Here is a 17825-nt window from a genome sequence, read left to right as displayed (position 1 = left end):
GAACACAAAAGCTGCCATTATTCCCTGAAGTAACTGGCCTGATCAAGAGTATGTCATCATGGCCCTTTTATTACTCTTCTGGATCAGAAGTTATAACCAAACTACAATTCACTTTCTACTTCCTTTTTATGTATAATGATGTTGGGCAAATAAGTTTGTAAAATTTGTGTTATTTGGTTTTGCTCACTTTTATTGTTAAAAATGGCCACTGACCACATGGTTGCATTGCCCAGATGATAATGTTAATTACCTTCATGCTTGGGAAGGGGATTGGTTACGCTAATATGTGCTGGAGGAGGGCTTTTGTGCCAAATAGTTTTAAGAAGAAGGGAGGAGCTAGGAAGCTCGTTTGGCAGAAAGACCACATGGTTGCAAAGAGAGGAGGCAATCAAGATGGAAGCATGCTGATGGGGAAAAGGAGGTGGCTGAGAGTAGTGAGGCCTTTGATTCTAGGAAAAACCTGAAAGATCCTCCTGGTTGTGGAACTGGAGAATACATGAATGGGTTTTCATGCCTGTGTGTTTGGTTTTACTCGCTTGCAAGTATGAGCTAGAATAAAGGATGGCCCACCAGTTCTTGGCTCTGCAGTTTCATTATGATCTATCTGAATTCAATGGGAACCTGCACGTGCTTGGTGGCTGTGATGGTGGCTGCGGCTATTGGTTTTTTTTACAAATGCAGAGATAATTCTTGTTCTAATCTATTATTTTGTAGACATATTTATCAATACATGTATTTTTCTATCAAGTGATAAGGCTCATCTTAACTGAAAATAATTTGTTTTTTATGGCAGAGATAGAGAGTCAGAGAGAGGGACAGACAGACAGGAAGGGAGAAAGATGAGAAACATAAATTCTTCATTGTGATTCCTTAGTTGTTCATTGATTGATTTCTTATATGTGCCTTGACCAGGGGGCTACAGCAAACCGAGTGACCTCTTGCTCAAACCAGCGACCTTGGGCTCAAGCTGGTGAGCCTTGCTCAAATCCAATGAGCCCGTACTCAAGCTGGCGACCTCAGGGGCTTGAACCCAGGTCCTTCGCGTCCCAGTCTGACAATCTATCCACTGCACTACCACCTGGTCAGACATGAAAACAATTTTTGTGATCTTGTAATATTCTCAGTTGCTAAGCCAAGGGAAACAAAAAATTTACTGTATATAGGGTGCTAGGATTTTGAGTCAGTTTCTGTTCGCAAACACTTTATTGAAATTGGTTTTCTGGGGAATAAAATATAGGAAACAGTAGCCAGACAATTCTGATCCTATAGCAGGTAAAAATCACTGACTGGAAAGAGATCACTAAAAATGCAAAGTCATCAGTTGGGTAGAGAATGTAAAGGTTAAAAGGATCATGAAAGCATTATAAAAAACTGAAATTATATGATTTTCATGTATTTTGAAAATGACATGTTTATGTTATGTTTTATCCAAAATAACACCGAAATCTAAAATTCTAAGCCAATATTGATTGTCTACGTTAGAGTAAGCACTTTTATAACTGCTGATGCACAGGTAGACACAGTAAAAATTAAAGCTTTCACTGTAGTTGAGGGAAATAGACCAAAATTCTGTCAGATGGTATTAAATGCTATTAAGAAAAAGAAAACATTTTTCAAGTATAGTTTATGCCAAGGTCAAGTGGAAATCTGTAGGAAATGAGAGAGCAAACCATAATGTCAAAAGAGAGGGACAATTTTGTTAAAACAAAGTCTCATGCAGAAGGAACAGAATGTGGGAAGCATTGAGGTGAATTGACTTTTGATAGGCAGCAAAGAAGCTGGCATGTGTGAAAGAGAGGGTAAGGCAGGGAGGCTCAGATATCAGACAGTGTCCATCTATCAGGGCATCGAGATAGAGAAGGGAAGTTTTCTTAATACTCAATCTTGGCAGCTTTCCATATAAAACCAAAACATAAATAAAAACATAGAATATAGGTAAACTCTAGATTAATTATTTTAAAGGAATGACAGAGGTTTAGACATCAGAATTTATTCTACTTATATGTGGAATCTAATGAAGACTCTAAGCTGAGGAACAAAATAGAAACAGAAGATGAGTCACAGAGAACAGATGAACAACTGTCAGAGAAAAGGGAGAATATGGGATGGAATCAAAGTAGGTGATGGGATTAGCCAAACTATATATACATAACACAGATACAGAAACCAGGATCTCAATAGCCTGCCTGCTTTCCCCCCTCCCTTCCTCCCTCCCTCCCTTTCCTTTCATTTGTTTTAACATTTCATAGGCTGAAGTAGGTAATGGAAGGAGAAAGTGAAACCATAAAAGGGAGAGAGCCAAGTCTGGGCAGCTGCCATCAGGGCCAGGAGTCATGGTAAGTACCAAGTAAGTACCTGAAAACACCCAGATGGAATTCAAATGAGAACTGATGTTAGCCTGTGCAGAGCAGACATCTACCATATGCCCATCCTCATGATTATGCTCTGGGGATGGACCATTAATAACAGCCAACATACCAGCCAATGATTATCCTGCAGAAGAAAGATTCTACTCAACTGCATCACAAGGCTATATTCAACATTTACTGGAGCCTCACAGTATCGATGATTTCCTCTCAAATCCTGGATGATGGAGGGTATACAAACAGACTGTGACTTGCACAGCTGGAGGTTTATTGGTGAAGAGAAAAGGTAATCCCTTGAATGGCTAAACTGAAACAAAATGGAACTAGCTCAAAGTTCAAACTTCTCCCTGACCTGACTTCCTGAGTATTTGCTATAAAAGTGATAAACCTAAGATTTTTAACTCAGAGTTCCCAAACCTTATGAAAACTGACTGCAGTGATAAATTATTTAAAAGTAATAATAAATTTGAAGAATATTTTCTTCACAGAAATTGTACCTTTCTTTAGTATAAAATAACTTTATACTTTCTAATGTACCTAAAGATAGTGAAATGATGACAATAATAACCAGAATTTATCCAACATTTACTATATTAGACACTTTTCAAAACATTTTACATGACATCCTCATTTAATCAGGTATTAAATTATTTAATTTAATCACACACTAAATTCACCATTTAATCATACCGCATATACCTCCTCTCTTCACTTCTTATTCCAAGGTCACTTTAGGTTGCCATATGCGCCTAGAAAGTTCCAGCCTTGTTTCTGCCTCAGGGATTTTGCACTTGCTAGCCTCTCCTCTTGAAACAATATTTATTCTGAGTTCTTTTCAAGGCTTTCTTTTTTCAGTTTTATTTAAGTTAATCAACTCAATGTCACCTAACAGGAAGTACCCTTCTAAAGCTAAAAAATAGTCTGCTCCATTCTGGTTACTCTATATGACATTAACCTATTTTATGTGTTATTTTATTATTCCACTTATTGTCTAAAATTATGTTTTGTTTATTACCTAACCATCCATTTCAACTAGCTCACTACACTGAAACATACATATCAAGAGCACAAGGACAGGTCTGTGTTATACACAGCATTAGGTTGGCTAGAATTAAAAAGACAGACTATCAAATATTATTAAGGAAGTAAGAAAACAGATCTCTCCCACATTGCTCATGGGAAAGTAAAATGGTGCGACTGTTGTGGAACATATTCTGATAGTTCCTCAAAAACTATAAGTACCGAATAACCCCATGGTTCAGAAATGTTACTTATAAGTTTATGCCCAACAGGAATAAAAAACTATATCTACACAAAAACATAGGCATGAATGCTGATAAGATCAATATTAATAGCAGTCAATAAGTAGAAATAACCCAAATGTTCATTAACTAATGAATTGATAAATTAATGTTGTATATCTATAAACTGAAATATTATTTGGCAATTAAAAAAAGTACTAATATATGAAAGTTAGACCTTGAAAAAAATAATAAAATAAGTTAGTAACAAAAAAAAATTATGTATAGTATGATTTTATATATTTGAAATGTCCAAACTAGGCAAATACTTCAAAATAGGAAATAGATTAGTAGCTGCCTAGGGCTGGAGTGGGAGTGGTAAATGCAAATTGTGAATGACCACTAATGAAAATGGGGTTCCTTTGGGGTGAATGCAAATGTTCTAAAATTGATTATGGTAATGGTTACACACACTGTGAATATACTAAAAATTAGTGAATTGTATACAAATAGGTAAATTGTATGGTTTATAAATTACATTTCAATAAAGATATAATAAAAAAGGGCACAGGGGATAAATGGGCTTTATTCTTTATTTCTTTTCCCAGAGGTAGAATAAATTTCCCTTTCTCTTTCATATTTTAGGCTTCTCAAAAAAAGGTATCAGTAAAATTATCTGAAATGTAGTTAGTGGGAAGATTCCAGTTAAAGCATAATTAAAATGATAACTTAAAAATAGCCTTTTTATAGCAAGGCAACATTATTTTGCATCATATATATTTATTTTCATGATATCTTCTGTGATTATTTACACGATTTTATCTAGTCATGTAAGAATCTCTAAAATTTTATCCTATAAGCTCAAATCTTCCTTGTCCTGCGACAAAATACAGCTTGCACAGTGCATTCTATCTGCAAGTGAGCTTCATTTGATATCTTGATCTGCTTTCTAACATTTGAAGTCAAAGCTCCGAATGCACCTTTTGGATTGACTTTGCCCTTGATTTTTACAGCCTTGTGTATTTTAACGGACATTTAATCCATATGGTTTTGATTCATTTATGCTTAAATCATCAAAGCATCAGTCTTTTAGAGTGATTTGATATCCGTGAAGACTATTGAGGCTTTTTGGTAATCCTTTAGAGTATTTAAAAAAAAAAAATCAAGAACTTTTGCTTTTCCCAAAATAAACTAAAAAGCTGGGGAGTTCACTTTTGCGTGTTCTAAACTTGTCTAAACACGTTCTCTCATCTGTAATAGGCAGAGGGACAGTAAGGTGCCGATGGAATGTTCACCATACGTAAAAGTGCTGAAGCTTTTGATGCGACACAGAGAATGTGTAATGCGGAGCACATTTTATAGAACTCGTGGGCTTTCAGATATTTTCATTGTAGTAAAAATGTCTGAAAGTATTAATTTGCATTTCTGTGGATGCTGTTACTTGTCTAGCTTTATGTTTTCATATTTGAAAGAATTATTCGTTACTCAATATTATTAAGCATTTTATTGTAGTTAATTGAAAAGTACTCAGTAATTATTTTAAATGTTTTTTATATTGGGGTGCAAATTTATTTTTTTACAGGATGGGTAATAACACTACCATGCATTTTATATATCACTGGTCCATAAAAGTGTTTTTCCTGTGGATATTATTCATAGTAGGTAAAAATAGTGGTAGTATTATATAACAAAAAATAGTTTAGTTTTCAAGTGCTATATTTTAAAAGTTAGTGTTTTCATTCTCTATTTTCTCACAGTTAAATCAGTTTTCCTCTCTATTAAATATATACAAAAGCTGCATAAAGCTATTCCTCATCATCTCAAATTTTCTTTCTTTTCTCATTTTTCCAAAATGAAATACTTAATCCTGTATTTACTTTCTCTGGTCCGTATAGATTGGTTACTACCGTCTCATCCCAAGTACCTATTTGAATAATAATTTTCCTTTGTAAGAAAGTTACTTGATTTGACACTTAATAGCTTGATTTATACAATTATTATTTTTATGTAGACTTTATATGAAGAGTTCCATGTGATGTAAAAATATTTTCTGAAGTGTCTTATCAAGGCTTTCCCTATTAAATAATGTTCAGTATTTAGATTCTGAATATATATTTAATTTTATATAATTTATATTTTATTTGTAAAAAAGAAAATGATATTTTGTTTTTCTTTAGGTAGTTGAAGTCCACATTGCATATTAAATGGATTAAATAATCATGAGTATAAACCAATTGAAATCAATCTGATTTTACATAGCATTTTATTTGAAGTGCTGTTATAGGAGCAATCTCTACTGGAAAAGACTTTTCCTACTCAAAATATATCAATAAGTTTAACATACAAACCAGTTAACCTTTGCCCTTAATCTATGTATGATTGAAAACATAACAACTGTGTCTCAAAAATACATGAAAACCTTATCCTGTAAATAGAAATCAATGCTCAATGATAGTCTAAAATAATGATTACTTCAAAACTAAAAACTTAGTCCTTTTACATTTTTTTAATATTGTTAAAAATAAAATATTTCTTTCAATATTTTTAATATGATAAAACTTATGATCATAAAAGTGCATGGGATTTCAATGCTGGTATTATTCTTATTTATCATAATTCACCACATACCTTCCTCATATATTAGAAGGAAGAAGCAAGTCTGTTGTCACTAAACTAAATGCCTGAGATATGTTAGTAGGGATTTATAGAAACAACCATTTTCAATTATTTAATTACTCAATTGTAGTTTTTCATCATTTCATAGTGTATTGATGCAATACATATTTATCTGCATTCACTGATTTTCTATTTTATTTTTGTACCACGAAGAACTTGAAATTTACATCATAATAATGGAATGAGTTGAAATTATCTGGATTATTTGGTCATTTACTCTTTCTAAGTAAGGTCTACAAAGTGAATCCTAAATTTAATTCCTTAAGCTCAGAAAAACTGTTGACAAGTCATGTGGCCTTTGGTGATATATCTCTTCTTATTGTCTTATTAATTTAAGTTTAATTGCTACTAATGTTTCTGGATTTCTTCCCACCAATGAAAACCAGTCAGAGCTGTTTTGTGTTCATTTGAATAAGAAACTTTTCATAAGCTCTTTTCACTATATTCTGTTTGGTAAAAGATCTATTTATAACATGTATAAAAAATTGATGTGTTGTAGAATTGTATACCTGAAACCTGTATAATTTTGTTAACCAGTCTTACCCCAACAAATACACAATTAAAAAAAATTAAAGAATTTTACATAGATCTTAGTTGGTAGAAATATTATATAAAAAATGAGGAATTGATTTTTAAGCTGAATAAATATTTTTTTAGCATAAAAGAGCAATATGTACCAAGTGCTGTGTCTGAACAAAGACAAAGGTGAAAAAGTAAAATTATTTTAGTGTCAATAATTTTTCAGAAAATATGGTTGAAAATCTCTTTTCTGCTCCCTCTTGCCATTTAATGATCAAATGAATGCATGATTATATTGCAAGCCCCTGCTTATTTCTGAAGCCTCTCAACAGTTATTGAAGAAACCTTAATTTTAAACTTGACATTACATTAATTTGTTTGAACTTTTAATGTGTAAAATGAACAAATGTTTATTTGCTTTAACTAAATATAATTGAAAAATGCACATTTTGTTTAATTTAAAGTATTATCTCAGCTAGAATTACTGTATGTTTTGCTCCATAAGACACACCTAGGGTTTTAAGGAGGAAAAAAAAATATTCTGAACCAAATGGTGTGTTAAAATATTTAATAAAATATACCACAATAATATTTCAACAATGTAAACTCAACAGCAGTATTAACAAACATTAGCACTGTTATTAACAAAAGAGAAGAGACTTTAATATTCAAATACTCTTCTAGAGTCCCGGAAACCTACAGCAACTAAAAAATAAAAAATAAATAAAAAAATAAACATTTGCTCTATAAGACGCATGAGTATTTTCCCCTCCACTTTTGGGGAAAAAAAGGGCATCTTATGGAGCAAAAAATATAGTACTTAAAAAATGTGTTATCATATAACTACGTAAATAATTATAAAGTAGTAAACATTTTATTAATGTTTTTTCTTAAATCCAATACTGAATTAAAAGACATTTTTGCATTAATTTTATTAAGAAATATTGGAAACAAATTAAAACAATAATATCTTTTTTTGCTACAAACATTTATGTCCATATTTCAGAGCCTATCAAATAATGGATTCTTAAACTGCTTTAAAGTGGCAAGCTTTTTTATTCTGATAATTTTGTCTCTTGCAGCCCTGCTTGCATAAATGGATTCATATTTTCTGCAAGCCATTTGCAAATGTGCAAGACATCTGTAACTGAATTATTAGTGGAGTGCAAGAATATGTATCCTGCATTTGGTTCCTAAGTGACCATTTATTTCTGTTTTATTATTCTCATTATAAGACTAATTTTCAATGTGACTGTTATGTGGCATTTATGTGTTAAAAAATAACCTCAAATATTCATGTAATTTTATATTGCACTATAATTTTGAGATTTATTAACTGAGATTAATTTTGGGTATTACTTAGTATTGTTGTCCTGAAATTGTGCTGCAAAGTAGTACTAAAACTGGGAGCTACATTTCAACGTTAACTGACTGTTACATGACAAGTAAACAAGTTTAATTGTGTTATTCAACTCATTGACTTTAATGAGTCCATAATAGATGTAATAGTCACCTCAGGACCAGATGGCATAGGGTGAAAAGTCGCCATGAATACCATTATTTCATCTCAAGTATCTGATAAATATGTTAACTTCCTGCATTACGGCAATTGTTAAAATGTCTTAGCAGCTGGTCAGTTACCCTACACTGCAGGGTCCATTGGGTGCTGTTTACAGCTTAAGTATTAGCTTTATCTTCTTAAATAAAGTAAAAGTAAAATTAAAACCATCTTTCCAAACTGTAATATAATATTATAATTGAATAATTACGTAAAATTATTTTATTTAATTAAATAAAAGTTTGAAAATTCCTCTGAATGAGATTAATCATATATAAACAATATAAAAGTTATGAAAAGCCTTCCTAAATGTCAAAATGACATTTGCGCAAGCATATTATTTGTTTGTCCTTTCTTTAATTTTTACACCTTTTGCTACTTTAACACATCTAAACACACACACAGAATTTACCAAGAGGTTAATTGGTAAAGTGACAGTTGCATGTATTATGGAAGTCACCATCTTTAACTTGTAGCAGCAGATTCACTGTTCGTCTTCATGTCTGCAGTCTGTTTTATGAACAGTGCTTTTGGTTGTTCTTCTCTTCATATGCTTAATAAAATTCCTTGTAAGAAAATTCAAATATTTTTCTTTTGTGTAATATACCAAAACTCATTCTCAGGTTAATGATGAACCGCTGCCCTGGCAAACAAGGAAAGAGTTTATGTTGTTATGTTCTTGGAAAGGCAAATGAATATTAACTATGTCAATTTAATACTATATCTAAAAAGAATTCCCACACCCTCTGATAAAACTTTAGAACCTAGATATGCCACAAACCTATAGTCAAGAATTTATAGCACATTGAACATTACTGAGTCAAAATTAGAACAATCTATTAAGCTCTCTTCAGCTCACCTGCATTACTGAAGTTTAAACTATTTCCCCATGTACTTAATTAAAACTTTAGTTGCAGCTATGCGCTATGCTTTCTATGACACTTCACACTTGTGCTGCATTTGATGGCAGAATACCAACAGCTGCTGCTGTGCTTACTTAAGAAAAGGCATTTTTGAGAATTTTGTGTGTGCAAAGATGCTTTTATATTAGTATTTTCTGTTGGAAAATAGTACTTTTATTCTCTCAGTTATGATGGGTTGGAGCTGTTTTTTCTACTAGATAGAAAGAGACTATTCTTTGTAATTTAAAATTTCACATTTGGTCTTAGAGAATAAAATCTAGCTCCTGGAAATGGCAGAATAGAATATTGAGAAAAGTTCTCCTACTGAGAAAAAAAAATCAGAAACACTGGATAATCTCTTTTAGTCCAGAGGAATATTTTAAGAAGCTTCCAAGATCCAACATAATTGAACTCATTTGGGCACTTAATTCCCCAGGAGAACCTGGTGGTCCTGGAGGATAATACAGAGACTTTGAAAAGATAAGTAGAGGTATCACAGCCATCTGGTGTTGTGAGAGAAAATATGAAAGGTCAAGATGCACCAAAAATTGAGGCAATCTGACAAACTAACTGTTGGGAAAACAGCTGTGTTAGTCTTCTTCGCTTGTACTTTGCCTGATTAGTGCATGAACATTTGGCAGCACCATGTGTGTATAATCTATGTAAGGCACAGGTGCTTGCTGTCAGGTCAGATTGCAGATTGCTTGCTCACCACTGTGAGGGCTCATTTTGCTGTTCATTCACCTGAGAAATGATTTTCCCATTGTAATGCCAGTGGCCAGGGCCAGGGCCAGGGCCAGGGCCAGGCAGGTCTACAGTGGATTCAGGCAAACAGTAGAGAAATTGCAGAACCAAAAAGTATCGGGCCATTCCCATTTAATAGAGTCTTGTGAAGGCAGGTGAGCAAACAGAAAAACTGCTCTTCAGGTGGCTGTTCCCAGTGGCTGTCCTTTTGGGGGCCATGGACTGGGTATTTTTTATAGCCTTGTAGAAAGAAACCAAAAGTGCTCTGTGAGAGGCTTCCCAAGTTTAAGAGCCTCAGGATGAGTGGTGGACTGAATGCTAACAGTGGTGTGAACTGCAATAGTGTCTGGAGAAGGAGGCCAACTACTCTCGAGAGCTGCGTTGTGAAATGTATGCTGAGCACCAAAGGTGCTTGGAACTAGAGAGGTCACTAGAGAAGAAATTACAGGTTTAAAGCCACAATTTGCCCTGGAATCAGAACATCAGCAGTGACAACTGTTAGAGAAACAACTGCGGGTTCAAGAGCTCAAACTTCAGCTTCAGGCTGAGAGCCAGCAGCCACAGGAGCTGAACTGGGTGCTGAAGGAGCTGCATTCATGTCAGCAGAGTGGCTCTGAGATGGCAGTTGTAGTTGCTTCTGATTCCTCTGAAGAGGAGGACTACTGTCCACAGACTCAGGGCCCAGACAGTGGTCACCCAAAAGGTAAAAACCCAGCATCCAAGAGTTTCTCAGGGTCAGGCACAATCCCCTCTGTAGTTGATGGAGCACTCTTTGGTCTGGCCCTACACCCAGGCAGAGCTATTGTAGTTGGGGGTGAAATTTAGGCAGAAACCCGCTGAGCCCCTGGTAGCTTGGTTACCGTGGCTGTGGGACATAAGGGGTGGATGGCATTATGCTCTCCAGAATAGAGATGGAGAAATTGACTGCCATTACCATACACTCCTTCTTGAGGCAATATCTTCAGAACTACTATGACAACCCAGGAAACTATACCCTTTTAGAATGGGTGACGGCTGCCATTCATATCATCTGGCAGAATGCTGGGGACTTCCAGGGCCATTGAGTGACAGACATATATGGAGCTGCTTCAGATCCTTCAGGAACTATACTGCTCACAAAAATTAGGAAATATTTTATCACTTCATATTTATTTTGATATATCTCCTAATATTTGTGAGCAGTATAGGTATAAAGAATGATGCCTTCAACTCAAGGTCCTGTGGTCTAGATGAGGAAGTGTTTATGGAAAGGATAAGAAACTTTATTTTTTGTAGTGCCCCCTCAGCCCTTTTTGTGTCATTAGTAGCTATCTTGGGCCCATATGTGGGGCAGCCCATCAGTGTGGTTACACAGATGGTAGTAGATTTGGGTGAGGTGGAGGTAGCATGAAATTATAAAGCTGTGAGGGCTGCTGCCTGAGCTGTCCCCCTGACTAACCAGAGAAATGGGCCTGTAAAGGTCACCCAAACACAGATGTGGATAGGTTTGATTGCAGCTGGGGCAAACAGGGAGAAATTAGATGGCAAGTCTAATAAAGTTCTTTTGGAGCTTTGGCAGCAGCTTAAACCAGAACAGAGGTTCCAGACATGGAGACAAATGGCCCAGCAGCTACCAATAAAATGATTGATACATGAATGGCACAGTTCCAAGATTATATGATGAAGACAACTGAGGGAGAGGAGGATCCCCACGACCCATTATTACAGTTTGAATAAGGAGAAGGTCGAGGAACCTGTCTAATAGGAACAGGCAGGGACCAAAGGCCCCAAATGGAACTGGCAATCCTCTGGTCCCCTTCTAATGTACAACAGATGTTGGCCTTGGTGGATGCAGGTGCAGAATGTTGCCTCCTTTAGGGGAACCCAGAGCAGTTTGCTGGGACCCCAGAGACCACTGATAGTTATGGGGACCAAACTGTTCAAGGGAAGCCAATAACTACTCCATTGAAAATAGGAAGATTGCTTCCTAAGCCATGCAGTATATCTGTATCTCCTAATCCTGAGTATATTTTGGGGGTAGATGTCTTACAAGGACTGTAGTTGAAAACCACAGACAGGGAGTTTTGCCTGTGAGTCTGGGTCATGAAGGCAATGTTGCAGGGACATGCAGCACATTCCCCCTTGCAATTACATGTTCCCTGGATGTGACTAGCACAAAGCCAAACCTCCTGCCAGGCAGTTATGAAGAAATCACAAGAATGATCCTCGAACTAGAAAAGGTGGGGATAATCTGGCCAGCACAAAGCCCTTACAACAACCCGGTATGGCCTGTATGCAAACTAGATGAAACCTGGTGAACGACAGTAGATTACAGAGAACTTAATAAAGTTGTTCTCCCTTTGTACGCTGCTGTTCCCTCAATAACTATCCTGATGGATGGGCCAAGCCATAATTTGAGGACATACCATTTTGTGGCAGACTTGGCTAATGACTTTTTCTCTATTGGTATAGCAGCAGAGAGTCAAGATCAATTTGCTTTCACTTGGGAAGGGCAGCAATGGACCTTTACAGTATTACCACAGGGCTATTTGCATAGCCCCACCTTGTGGCATGGGCTGGTGATTGCTGACCAGGATAAATGGAAACAGCCAGAGGCGGTTCATATGTACCATTATATTGATAATATTATGCTAAACAGTGACTCTCTTCCAGAATTAGAGCAAGCAGTCCCTACCCCGCTATCTCATTTGAAAGCATGTGGCTAGGCAGTCAATGAGGGAAAATTACAAGAACATGGATTATCTGTTAAATTTTTGGGAGTTATCTTGTCAGGTAAAACAAAAGTTATTCCTGACTCAGTTATAGATAAGGCCAAGGTGTTTTTCGTGCCCACTATGGTAAGAGTTACAGGAATTCGTAGATCTGTTGGGGTGTTAACGAGCATTCATACCCCATTTGGCTCAGTTACTCTGCCCTTTATATAATCTTATTCAGAAAGGGTTCACTGGGGATGAACTGAGCAGGCACAAGGCGCATTTGCAGCAGCTAAGAGATCTATCTGTCAAGGCGGCTAGGCCTTGAGTGTATTTCATCCTACCAGACCCTGAGAACTTGACGTCTATGTAACCTCTGAGGTGAGGGGTTTGAACGGGGCTTGTGACAACAGACACAGAACTTATAGAAAGCTATTGGGTTTTGGCCCCAATTGTTGAAAGGCGCTGAAGTCCATTGCTCATTAGTGGAGAAACAGTTGACAGCTGTGCATGCTGCCCTCCTAGCCACTGAGAGTATTACGGCCACAGCTCCAGTTATGGTCAAGACAACATATTGCAGGATGGGTGAGAGATTGGACCAACCAAACCACATACATAGTGGTATGGCCCAAACCTCCACCCTGGCCAAGTGGGGTGCCTACTTGCAACAATGCTGTTAGCAACAGCCTACTGAGGGCAGAAAGACAGGAAATCTTGGGTCCAGTCACCTATGTGACCTTAGAGTCAGGTGCAGCTGGGGCTCAGGAAGCAGAACCTGAAATCAGTCCCTACCAGGAGAGGCAGATGCCTATCTCTGAGAATACCTGGTAGACTGATGTTTCTAGCAGGGGCCAACCTGCCAGGTGGATGGCTATAGCCTTCCATCCCGTCACTAAGACTATTGGGATGGAGATGGACACAGGTACAGACCAAAGCAGCTAATGGGCAGAATTAAGAGCTGTAGGACTAGTTGCCTATAATGAACCTTCACCTCTGGTGATTTGCACCTACAGCTAGGCTGTCTATTGTGGACAGATCTTTTGGATTGCTACTTGGCACGTTAATCAGTGGATGGTAATACACCATCTGCTATGGGGTCAGGCCATGTATCAGGATTTATGGAAAATAGGATACCAGAAGCAAGTGATTGTATATCATGTCACACAGCCTGCCCCTCTAGCCCATCCTGGGAATGATGAGGCAGACACTTTGGCAAGGGTGTGATAGTTGGACACAGTGGCTCTATCAGTGTCTGCTTCATCCAGGACAGAAAATGCTGTGGGCTACAGTTAGGGCATGGAACTTGCCTAGTTCCTATTTAGAGGTACTTGCAGCTTATGAACAATGTGCAATGTGTTCCAAGGTGCACCCTCAGAGACAAATGGCTTCACCTGGACAGATCCAGAGAGGTTGTGTTCCACTGACACAGTGGTAGGTAAACATCATTAGACCCTTACCAAAGTCAGATGGGAACCAGTACGCAGTCTCCTGTGTAGATACTGCCACCTGTCTGCTTTTTGCTTACCCCGCCCATAACCCTGACCTGAGGGCAGTCAGACCTCCTGAATGCTGTGTGCGGGTGGCCTCTGGGCCTTGAAAGTGAAAACAGCACCCATTTCATTGGTTCTATTGTGAAGCAATGGGCTCAAGACTGGGGGATGGACTGGAAGTACTATGACCCCTACCGCCCACAGGCTGCTGATATCATTGAGTTGTATAATGGACTCAAAGCAGGGACTGTGATAGGAGTGGGGCACCAGCTTCCTTACTGAATGGACACACCACTTGGAGATGGTACTATGCATTTTGAACAAGAGATCTCGACAAGAGGGCTCAGCTCCAGTGGAGACCTTCCTGTACTGGACAGCTGCTCCCATTCAGTTGCAGATATGGACCAAGGACACCTTGCTCAAGAAGGGCTTTGGACATCAGGGCAATGTGCTTCTGCCTGCCCCAACAGCCCTCCTTAAAGGCCAACTGCTTTAATAGACATGGCTCTTGTTGTACAGGCCTCCCATCTATGATGAGTGACCTTGTTGGCACCGTGGGGTAGGGGGATAGAGGTGGACCTCCAGTTAACTCCCTGGGCGACCAGCACCTGGCCGCCTAATATAGAAGTGTATTATCCTTTGAGAGCACAAGGAAATAGTATTAAAAACGGCACCTTTGTAATTTCTTTATGATCTATAATGAGTTCTTCCATTTTATTACACATAGGACTAGCAGATCCTGGTGTGCAGACCAATAAAGTTTGGTATACCTGCCCAAAGTGGCCTCTGGTACCAGCTACTGTGCTGTCTGCAGACAAAACTCTGGCCTGTATTCTGCCAGAAAGGAAAGATTTGCCTCTCTTGGTGCCACTGACAACTCTCTCGTTTTGACTATAGCTTGTGCTTTTGTAATTCTGTTGCTGTAGTCTGTGTTTGTTTATGTAATGTACCTCACTCTTTGGACAGGGACCATTATGGAAGATACTTGTGGTATATAGATTGTGAGGCGAGCAACCCTAAAGGAGTGGAATGTGGGGGAAAGAGCTGTGTTAGGCTTGCTTACTGTTTTCCTGGCTGCAAGCACTTTGCACAATTAGTGTATGATCATGTGGCAGAAAGCCACGTGAATGTCTCTATGAAAAGCCATGAATGCTTTTCCTCGGGGTGACTCACCCAAATTACTCTTTTGCCGCTGTGAGCTACAGTTCCCTTATTCCCTCAGCCGCCAATGTAAGGGGCAGTTTTTCTGATCCCTTGCCCTCCACTGTGAAAAGCAGATTTTCCTTTGTTTCCAATAAATGGGTATGTCCCAAAGCTTTCTGGCTCCACAGTTCCTCTACTGTCTGCCCAAATCCAGTGCAAACCTGCCTGACCTCGGCCACTGGCTTTTCACAGGTCTAATAAAATTCTGTTAGAGGTTTGGCTGCAGCTTGAGCTGGCACAGAGGTTCCAGCTGCTGAAAAAGTGGAAAAAGCAGGAGGCCCCAGCAGCTGCTAAGAAAATGGCTGGCATTTTGTTGCACAACTGTAGGATTACTTGTTGGAGACAGCTAAGGGATAGGAGGATCCCCAGGGCCCATTATCCCAGTTTCAATAGGAGGAAGGCTGAGGGACCCATCCAACAGGAAAGGCAGGGAGCTCTAAGGTGCAGCAGGTTTTGGTGTTAGAAGATAATAAGTTCTTTTCTGTAGCAGCAGCAGCTAAGAGAATTATCAAGATGGCCTTGAATGTGTTTGCCCCGGCCAAACCCTGTAAGCTTGCCCAGGGTGTGGATGGGGCTTGTGGCAACAGATAGAGCACTTAGGGAAAGGTACTGAGGTCTGTTATCAATGAACTATATGGCTAGTTGCCTGTAATGAACTTTAACCTTGATGATTTGCACAGACAGCTGGGCTGTCTATCATGGACTGATCATTGAGTGATATAATGGACTCTTTAACTACAACCGGAGGGGGCACTGGCTCCCTTGCTAGATGGACATGCCACTTGTGGACAGTAGTATAAAAGGCCTTAATGGGGGTGTGCACAGCACCTGTGGCAGCCCTCCTGCACTAGGAAGCTGTTCTCATCCAGTTGCAAAGACACAACAAGGACACTTTCTTCCACGGACACAGCCCCAGAGTATACTGGCATTCCTACCTACTATGAGGTAGGGAACTAGAAGTGGGCCTTTAGTTAACTCTCTTGGCAGAGTGCTCAGGGAGACACTGTAAAGGGTACCTTTGTAATTATAGTATAACTTGTGTTGTTGCTGTAAGCCCATGATGGCGAACCTTTTTATAAAAATCGCCCACTTTTGCAGTGCCGGTCAATCTGGTCCTTCCCGCCAACTAGTGGGCATTCCAGCTTTCATGGTGGGCCAATCACGGTGCTGTTTGGTTGCTCTCTTCATGTAATGTATCTTGCCTCTCATAGGCACCATAGCAGAAGATACCTGTTGTGTAGATTATGAAGTGAGCAAACCTAAAGAGGTGGAATGTTGGGAAAACAACTGCGTTAGGCTTGCTCACTTATACTTTGACTGATGAGTGCATGAGCACATGGTAGTGCCACCTGTGTATAGTCTATGTAAGACTACAGGTACTTGATCTCAGAGCGGATTGTGGATTCCCTGCCCACCACTGCACAGTGTCATTTCACTGTTCATTTGCCTTAGAAGCAGTTCCCCCCTCTTGATTACTTACCCAATGTTACAAGACTCTATTAAATAGGAATGGCCCAATGCTTTCTGGCCCTACAGTTTCTCTACCATCTGCCCAAATCCAATGTGGATCTTTCTGGCTTTGGCCACTGGCATTACACTAACCTAAAGTTACTGGGATCCTAAAGAAGCTCTACTATAAAAGTAAGGGGAACATGATACAAAGCAGCCCTAGTGATGATGGAGAACTGCTGTTGTTTGAAATAAGATAACATTAAATTGCCATTATCACTGCGATCCTGACAGCAAAAACATTTTTGAAGAAAAATAAAGCATTTATTTATATCTCAAATAATTTCTAATTTTTTTTTTTTTACTAACAATATACTCTACTAGCCCTGGCTGGTTGGCTCAGTAGTAGAGCGTCAGCCTGGTTTGTGGAAGCCCCGGGTTTGATTCCTGACCAGAGCACACAGGAGAAGTGCCCATCTACTTCTCCACCCCTCTCCTGCCTCTCTCTCTCTCTCTCTTCCCCTCCAACAGCCAAGGCTCCATTGGAGCAAAGTTGGCCTGGGTGCTGAAGATGGCTGCATAGCCTCTGCTTCAGGTGCTAGAATGGCTCTGGTTGCAGTGGAGCAACACCCCAGATGGGCTAAGCATCGGCCCCTGGTGGGTATGCTGGGTTGATCCCAGTTGGACATATGCAGGAGTCTGTCTGTCTGCCTCCCTCTACTTCTCACTATGGAACAATAATAAACAAACAAAAAACAATGTACTCTAGTAGTCAAACAAAAGGACAAAAGCAAATTTTTAAGGAGAAAAATAAACAAGTAAGGATGTATACATTTTAAAATAATTTTGCTTAATATTTTTAATAAATAAAATTTATTAACAATTTCCACTGAGAGCTAGAAACTATATAAAAATGAACTAATAATTGAATCTACAAAACAAAATAAATGAACAAGCAGAACAGAATCAGACTCATACATTCAG

Source organism: Saccopteryx bilineata, chromosome 6 (genome assembly GCF_036850765.1).
Source record: "Saccopteryx bilineata isolate mSacBil1 chromosome 6, mSacBil1_pri_phased_curated, whole genome shotgun sequence".
Taxonomy (NCBI): Eukaryota; Metazoa; Chordata; class Mammalia; order Chiroptera; family Emballonuridae; genus Saccopteryx; species Saccopteryx bilineata.
Note: the sequence above shows the minus strand (reverse complement) of the source record.